Source organism: Mirounga angustirostris, unplaced genomic scaffold (assembly GCF_029215605.1).
Source record: "Mirounga angustirostris isolate CCGP_5_RB_7025 unplaced genomic scaffold, mMirAng1.0.hap1 SCAF_6, whole genome shotgun sequence".
Lineage (NCBI taxonomy): Eukaryota > Metazoa > Chordata > Mammalia > Carnivora > Phocidae > Mirounga > Mirounga angustirostris.
In genome coordinates this window covers 123,028,064-123,036,063 of record NW_026991714.1, presented here as the reverse complement: position 1 = coordinate 123,036,063, position 8,000 = coordinate 123,028,064, and the positions used below count along the sequence as shown (strand labels likewise).

The 8,000-nt window shown below is 51.0% G+C and overlaps 1 protein-coding gene across 33 annotated transcripts in view; it reads left to right on the top strand.

Moving 5' to 3' along the window:
* The first annotated feature begins 1,668 nt into the window (after positions 1-1,668).
* Positions 1,669-8,000, top strand: part of SORBS1 (sorbin and SH3 domain containing 1) — a 226,802-nt gene continuing 220,470 nt past the window's right edge. For 9 of the 33 annotated variants that reach the window (XM_064595062.1, XM_064595059.1, XM_064595061.1 and 6 more), the window contains exon 1: positions 1,671-1,796. The gene's annotated coding sequence lies outside the window, so the exon portion shown is untranslated. Of the gene's footprint in view, positions 1,797-8,000 lie in introns of all 33 variants that reach the window. The other 24 variants (XM_045878494.3, XM_045878493.3, XM_064595068.1 and 21 more) reach the window with 8 other exon arrangements.

Sequence of the window (8,000 nt, the reverse complement as noted above, 5' to 3'; positions counted from 1 at the left end):
TGCAAAGCCGCAGGATAAGGTGAAAGTGGAAGGAGACATGGGCTGGGAGCTCCCTAGGCTGAGTTCCTGGTGGCCCTCGCCTCCTCAGTTGTACAGTAAGCTCCCAGGCAGCTCTGAGTGTTCTAAATTTTTTTTTTCTTTACAGGGAAGAGGACAGCCGATGCTCAGCAAAAACTCGTCACTGTTCCTTGACATCTAAGAACCTTAACAGATGTGTTTCCCATCAGCCCGTGCAGTCATTAAGGCCTGTCTTTACCACACCACACACAGCTTGTTAACTGGGAACGTGCTTTGGCTGAAGATTCTTGTCAATGGCAGCTGACAAAAGTCAGTTTTGTTCAGCCCAAGGGATGCCTGCTGTACCTTCAGGGATGTCCTGGGGATGTTGGGAGCTAGGCGTGGCTGCTTGCTGGCCCTGAGACCTTGGGTAAGCAGCTTCCCCTCTCTGATTCTTTCCTGTAACACTGAGGGGTTACTGGAGGAGGTCAGGATGGTATGCCCAGCGGTGGTTAGCTCTGAACTTAACAAAGTACCCTTCTCTTCACTTGCATATTGTCCTGTTTTATTCTATTCACTCTGTTTCACTTTGCAGATGATTTTATTTTTTCACTTGTTTGTCTGTCTCCCTCACTAAAATGGAAGCCTCATGAAGGGAAGCCTCACTTTTTTGCTATAACCCTGGGGCCCATCACATGGCTGCCATGGAGTCCCTGAATGTGTGTTGCACGAATGAAATCTCAGAGCCTGGGTTCAAATCCTGGTTGCATTGTTTTCTGTGTGACCTTGAGCAAGCCACTTAAACCTCAACAGTTTTCCCACTTGAAAAATAGGGATTAGTGACAGTGCCTTTTTTATAAGGCTCTGGGGATCAAATGAGAAAATATCCAGGAAGCATTAAGTCCACTGGCTGGTACAGAGTATAATTATGATAGTAGCAAACCTTAATGTAGCACAAAGGCCAGGCACTGATCTAAATGCTTTACATAGGTTAACTATGTTAATCTTGAATACATCCTGTTCTTTTTTTAAAGATTTTATTTATTTACTTGAGAGAGAGTGAGAGATTGATTGGTTCAGAGCTAACCACCGCTGGGCATACCATTCCTCTCTCTCAATAGCACAAGCAGGGGTAGAGGGAGAGGGAGAAGCAGGCTCCCCGTGGAACAGGGAGGCCGAGCTGGACTGGATCCCAGGACCCTGGGATCATGACCTGAGCCGAAGGCAGCCGCTTAACCGCCTGAACCACCCAGACACCCCACTACAACCCATTACACCATTTTACAGATGAGCAAAATGGGCACAGGGGTTAAGTAACATATGCACTCAAGACACGTTAGCTGTTATTTTTATGCCCTAGGTTCCTTACCAGCTCCCCGCGGGCGAGCCTTCTCAAGGACCAGAGGGCGCGAGGCCCAGCCAGTGGCCGGCCAGGACAGAAAGGGTTACTGAGACCGCGCGCGCCTAGTCGCCGAAGATCCGCAGGCCCGCGCTCTCGGCTCACAATGCCGCGGGGCGGGGCGGCGGGACGCTTCGTCGCCTCCCATTGGCGCACACGCCCCTTCCTGTCACGGCCGGACCGAGCACCGCCCCCTGGCACCGCCCACCACCCGGGCGCTGCCGGAGTGGACGGTTCCAGACGCATGCTAATGAGGGGGCGGGCGCCGCGGCCCATTGGCCGGCCGCGGAGTGTCGGTGAAGTCAGCGCCGAGTCCCAGAAAAACAGAGCGGGGCCAACTGCAGCGTGTAGTGCGAGTGGGGCAGGACGCGCGCCGCCCGCCTGCCCGGAGACCCGCAAGGTAAGCCCGCGCCAGCCGCCCGCTCGCCCGCCCGCGCTCTCTGGATCGGCGGCCGCGGCGCCGGGGGCGTGCGGCGGCCCGGCCCCCGCGGGCGGCGCCTTTGTTCCGCGCTCGAAGGAGGCGCGTTTAAAGGGCCAGCTGTTGGAAGGACTTGGGGGACGCCCTCCCCCAGAGCATCCCCCGTGGTCACGGGGAAAACCGTGGTCCTCCTCGGCCGAACCTTCCTTCCTGCTGGGTGGATCCCCAGTCTCTCCAGGAAAGTTCCCCAGGGTGCGGGGGTCCCCGGGATTCAGGTTTTGTTTTCTTTTTTGTGGGTGGGGGTACGTGCGATCATGGCCACTTCTTCAGGCTGGCTGCAATATGGGTGGGTGGAGGAGACATCAAAGCCCGGGGGGGGTTGCGCTGTAAAGTGAAACTACCGAGGAGGGGCTCCTCTGCAGCAGCGAGAGGAAGAAGAAGGGAGCGAGCGGCAGGATGGAGGCATCGCAGGTGTGTTCATTCATCAGCATCCCCCGGGAGGAGAGGGCGGCGGGAGGGGCGCTAGGACGATCCGTCTGGCCTAAGGACCCGCCTGAATGAGCGGGTACGTGTGTGGGTCCGGGAACCCCGTGCGTGCCCATCCGCCCATGCTGCTTCATCCCCCAGGGTGACTGGCAGCATCTTGCTAGGCGGTTCATCACCGACAAGGACGGAAAGCAACTCCTTTCTCCGAATTCCCCGGGCATCCCTAGCTCCCACCTGGCTGCTTTCCGATGTGGCTTCCTTGATAAGCGGTAGCGCCATTCAAGATAGAGGGGGGGGAGAGGCTTGAAGTCATTATGTACCTTTCATGGGGGGATGTGCTGTCGAATTCTGCATCCCCCCTGCATCCGCTGTCGTTAAGATGGCTTTGAAATTCACCAGTGCATGCTTTCTTTGGGCAGACAGAATTTATTACGCTATTACATTGCTGCATAAAAGCAGAAGGGGTCCCACTGAGCGCGGCTCCTTTTATCCAGACCCTGTGTTTTCCCAGCATGTTCTAGCTGAACCTTTGGATTTTTGTTTTAAACTGAGCGCTGGGATGCTCCTGTTGTCACAGGGCTGACCTGCTGAAATTGCCAGAATTGATTTCACTGTCAATAGGAGGGAGGTTCATTTAGAGACATCATGGAACCTATCTGGCAGTCAGGCCTCTGACATCACCCCCTGCCACACACACACATCCCTTTTCCTCTCGTAAGTGAAGGCCAGGGATGGCTTGTTTGTCTCCACTCTCCTTGGTTTTTGAGCTCCTCTATTTAGATTCAGTTTTATGTTTTTAATTGGAAAGGAAGCTTGGTGGTGGTTGAAGAGAAGGGGGTGGATTGAAAGTGGGGTGGGCGGCAGATGGGGACAGCAGCCTCAATGACAGAAAGCACATGCTGGACATTTGGAGACTCCAGATCTACAGCCCTTAGAGACACAGGTGAGATAGATGGCTGTCTACCCACTGGGAGGGCTGTGTGTGTGTGTGTGTGTGTGTGTGTTGGCTTGAGGGAGGGGTGGAGGAAGAGGATGCTGCCAGCAATTTTCTGCCCCACCCTCTTGATGCTGCCTTAAATAGCTCCTTGCCCGCAAAGCTCGGCTGTCTGGGGCTCTTGGCCTGAGGGGATGGCAGGGAAGGGTGGGTCTGTTGGCACCTTTGCTGTGGGCACTTTAGAGAGGACTGTTAGCAAAGGGGTAGTTCTGGTGTTGCCGAGAGCTCATTTCTCAGCTGGAGGGCACTGAGTTGCGCTGTCTCTGGTGACTTCCCCGCAGGGAGTTAGCAACCGAAAAGAAATGCTTTCTACCCTGTGGGGCCAAGAGATGGGAGGGTCTTGTCATCTTCCCTTAGAGCCCACCCCGTTGGCTGGCCCGATCCTCCTCCTACCTGCTCTCTTTCCTGCTAGTTGGAGAGTTTCAGTGAACTTTTCTGAAGGGATTGGGAATAATGAGGGGTGAGGTTGGAGTGCTGGGAAGGGACGAGCAGATGCTTCTTACTGACAGAACAAAGACCTGTTCAGCGCTCCCCTCTTTCCCCCTCCCTAAAATAGAGTTCTATATAGATAGCAGACTCTGGGGTTTTCTTTGCAGAGTATGAGTGGGCAGGGTTCAGGAAAGAAGGCTTTTACCAGGCAGCATTGGTAATCACCTGGTCATCCAGACGCAGCTCTGGACCCTTCCCTGGACGTGGAAATAGATTTGCTGTAGAGGGCACTCACAGGTCATTTAGGATTTAATCTGTCTCTGTAAAAGGAAATGGATGGTCCCAAAAAACTTTGGTGAAAGAGCTCTGGACTAGAGGCGGGGCAGCTGGCTTTGATCCTGGCCACTGATCTGCTTTGGGCCTTGGGCTTGTGGCTTCCACGCTCTGGGCCCGTGTCCTTGTTGGGGAAAAAGCAGAAGGCTTTGGAGCAGACTATTTTCCCGGGTTCCTGACAGCATTACTGTTCTTAGATTCACAAGTCCAGTTTGTGGGAGGGCCTTTTAAGATTCTTTTTTGTTTGCTAAATGTTGTTAAAGTCATAGTGTTGCTCAATGGCATGAAAGAAGTATTCCAGGACTCAGGCTTCTGATGGCTTCAGACTCACCTTTTCCTCAATTAGTACAATTTATGAGGATTTACTGTATGTAAATACTTGAGAGCTAAAATGGCCTGGAGAGGCACAGACCCTCTGAGTGGTGGTTGACTGGGGTGACTTGAATTGGCAGAATGCTAAGGAAAAGGAGTTTCTAGAATTCATTCTCCTTTCCTGTGTATGTTTAACTCACTGCTTTATTTATGGTTATACAGGTGAATGTTCAGTTATTTAGAGCATGAGTGTTGGAAGAAAACCATGATTGCCATGTTTTGCCCCCCTCACTGAGGAATTTGGGATTGGGAAAGTTGTGATTTGTCCAAAGTCACACAGGTAGCAAGATGCAAAGTTGGGACAGGACCCCTGGTGGGTAGATTCTGGGTCCTGTATTCTAGATGTAGCTCTTACTCCCTCCTCCTCTGAGATTCTAAAATGGGATAGAGAAAGTGAGGAGGAAAAAGGCTTAAAAAGGGAGAGGTTGGAGGCAGGTCAGGTGGGGAAGGGGAAAACACAGCCTCCAAGCTTGGAGGAGGGAGGGATGGAGCTGAAAGGGGGGCTCTTCCAGCTGTGAAAGAGCAGATTTCTGCAGCCCTTGGATGGAGGAAGCAAGAAAGGGCTTGGCTTAGACAGGGGTGGGAGTGGGTGGACCTGCCTGGGCTTGGGGCGGAGGTGGAGTCTCCTTGCCATCTCTCCTGTTGACCCTCAGCCTGCAGAGTGTGGTAGAAGCTGCTTTGTTGTAGGGTCAGCTGAGGCCTTTGGAACCACTAGGGACGTGGAACTTGAACACGTGGGAAGTCAGATGTGCTGGTGGTGACAATACTGAGGTGGGACCCAGTTCTGCTGAAGTCCCAGTTTATTTTTAAATGCAAAACGAAAGAACGTTTTCTGTGGAATTTCTTTTCTTTCTTTTTTTCTTTTTTTAAAGATTTTATTTATTTATTTATTTGAGACAGAGAGAATGAGAGAGACAGAGAGCACGTGAGAGGGGGGAGGGGGGAGGGGGGAGGGTCAGAGGGAGAAGCAGGCTCCCCGCCGAGCAGGGAGCCCGATGCGGACTCGATCCTAGGACTCCAGGATCATGACCTGAGCCGAAGGCAGTCGCTGAACCAACTGAGCCACCCAGGCGCCCCTGGAATTTCTTTTCAACTCAAGCATTTTTCCTCTGACTTTCATCGGTGTTTTGTATGTTTTATGAGATAGTGTTTCACGTACTCCCTTTTCAAGAGGCACGCTGGGGGCTGGCTGATTCACTGAACTGTAGCTCATGTGTGGGGAGCTTCTGGCCTGGGACGTGAGCTAAACCTCCGAATGTTTCAGTGAGCAATGAAAGAGCTGTGAACAGTGGTTAACCGGATCAGTAGCCATTCAAAGGCAAGGATGCAAGGTGATAATACTTTGAAGTCTATAACCCAAGCCAACAGCCAGCCTGTGTGGTATAGTTTACTTTGGCTTGTTGGTCAGGCCTGGGAAGTGTCTCTGTAGATTCCTTGATAGGAACCGCCCCCAGCCCTTCCTGCTCTGTCAGACCCACTGGATGTCCCAGTCACGAAGACCTCATCCATGTCCCCAAAGACCAGGTTCTCCCTCACACCAGGGCTTGTTCCTCACCGAATAGGATATGGACAGGTCTGTGTGTCTGTGTATCTCACTGTCTCCCGTTCTTGCTTTCCCACGTCTCCATCTCCCTCCTCTATACATTTCTTTCTCTCTCCTCCTGCTGTATCTTTCTTTTTCTTCTTACCCTCCTCCCCTATTCTTTCTTTACTGTCAATAATACAGCTTTGTAGTGTATTTTAATGTATTTACTGTTATTAAAATTTAATCTTCTCTGTTCTTAATTTATAGTCAGTTGAGTTCACTCCCTTGCAATGTGTGGATATGTGTTTTATACACAGAACAAACGAACAAAACAAACCCTATTAAATTCCTTTTTACTTCTTTCTGTGTGGCCTTCCATTGATTTCTGCCTCCCCTTCCCTCCCCTCCCCCCTTTTCTTCTGTGGTCAGTAGTGGCTCTTTATAGAAAACAAAATTTCCCAGCTCACTGTCATGTGGATATTATTGTTTTTATAACAAAAACAGTTAGGACAATAGAAAAAGTTTCCGCCCCTGTATTGTGGACACAAGGGACACCCTCTCCCAAGAGATGTGCCCTATTTCTTGATTTCCTTCCATGGAAGGAGTGTCTGCAGTGTATTCTCCAACCAGAGGCCTGGACTGTAAAGGTTGGGGATGTTGATGGTGAAGCTGGGGCTCTTGTCTATGATTCTGGTAATGCTTAAAGTCGGGGAGGTGGGTGGGCTTATGGCCAAGAGAGGACATCTAAGAATTCAGTGTGATGGCTTTTCTTTGTTTCCCTAAGCTGGGCTAACCCAGCAGTCAGTGACAAGACCCAGACCCCTTTGGAAAAGAATGAGATGTTTCTCAGCTTTCTGATTCATCTCGGTTGGGACCCGAGGGAAGCTAGGCAGAAGGAGGGTAGGCACCCACTGACAGGTTGCAGGTCTGAAGTTCCAGGTACTTTGATGGATGCTTGCTGTAGTGCTTTAAAATTTTTTTCTGACTCAGGTTAATTACAGAGAAGATCGAGTCTTGGTGCTCAGTGGTCAGCAGATAGTTTAGCATCTAAAGCTGGCCTTGTAAGCAAGCAGTCTCCTTGAAATCCCTAGTTAATATGTTAAAAATTCACATGAGTTTTGTATTCTACTCTATAATATGTCTGGGCTGGTTTTAGTATAAAGGTATTTAAAATGTTTTACTGTCGGGCTGCCTGTGTGGCTCAGTCGGTTAAGCGTCTGACTTCGGCTCAGATTGTGATCTTAGGGTCCTGGGATCGAGCCCCATGTCCAGCTACCCACATAGTGGGGAGACTGCTTCTCCCTCTCCCTCTGCCCCTCCCCCCTGCTCGTGCTCTCTCTTTCTCTCTTTCAAATGAATAAATAAAATCTTAAAAAAAATATATGCTTTGCTGTTAAGTACAACTGATGGTCCAGGAAAATGCTGTGTTTATATGGGGACTTCACTTGTCCATGTCCACTTGAATTATGCACAGCAGGTCCCGTCCTCCAGCTGGAGAAGCCAGCAGTGGGGCAGGCATCAAACCTGGTGGTGTGGGGAGCTGCCCACCGCCCCCAGCCCTTCCTGCTGGCTCTGTCAGACCCACTGGATGTCCCAGTCACGAATACCTCATCCATGTCCCCAAAGACCAGGTTCTCCCTCACACCAGGGCTTGTTCCTCACCAGAAGAAGGCCTTTTCTCCTTTGCCTGGTTGACTCCTCCTTCTCGTTTCAGACTCTCCTCACATCTGAACGAGGTGCTTTTCTCCCTATGTTAAGTAGTAGCTGGTTCCCTGTCTGTCTTTTCTACCAGATTGTGAGATCTGGCAAGACAGAACCTGTGTTTCATCTCTTTTTAAATTCAGTTTTTTTTTTAAAGATTTTATTTATTTATTTGACAGAGAGAGAGAGACAGCGAGAGAGGGAACACAAGGAAGGGGAGTCAGAGAGGGAGAAGCAGGCTTCCCACGGAGCAGGGAGCCCGATGTGGGGCTCAATCCCAGGACCCTGGGATCATGACCTGAGCTGAAGGCAGACGCTTAACAGCTGAGCCACCCAGGCGCCCCTT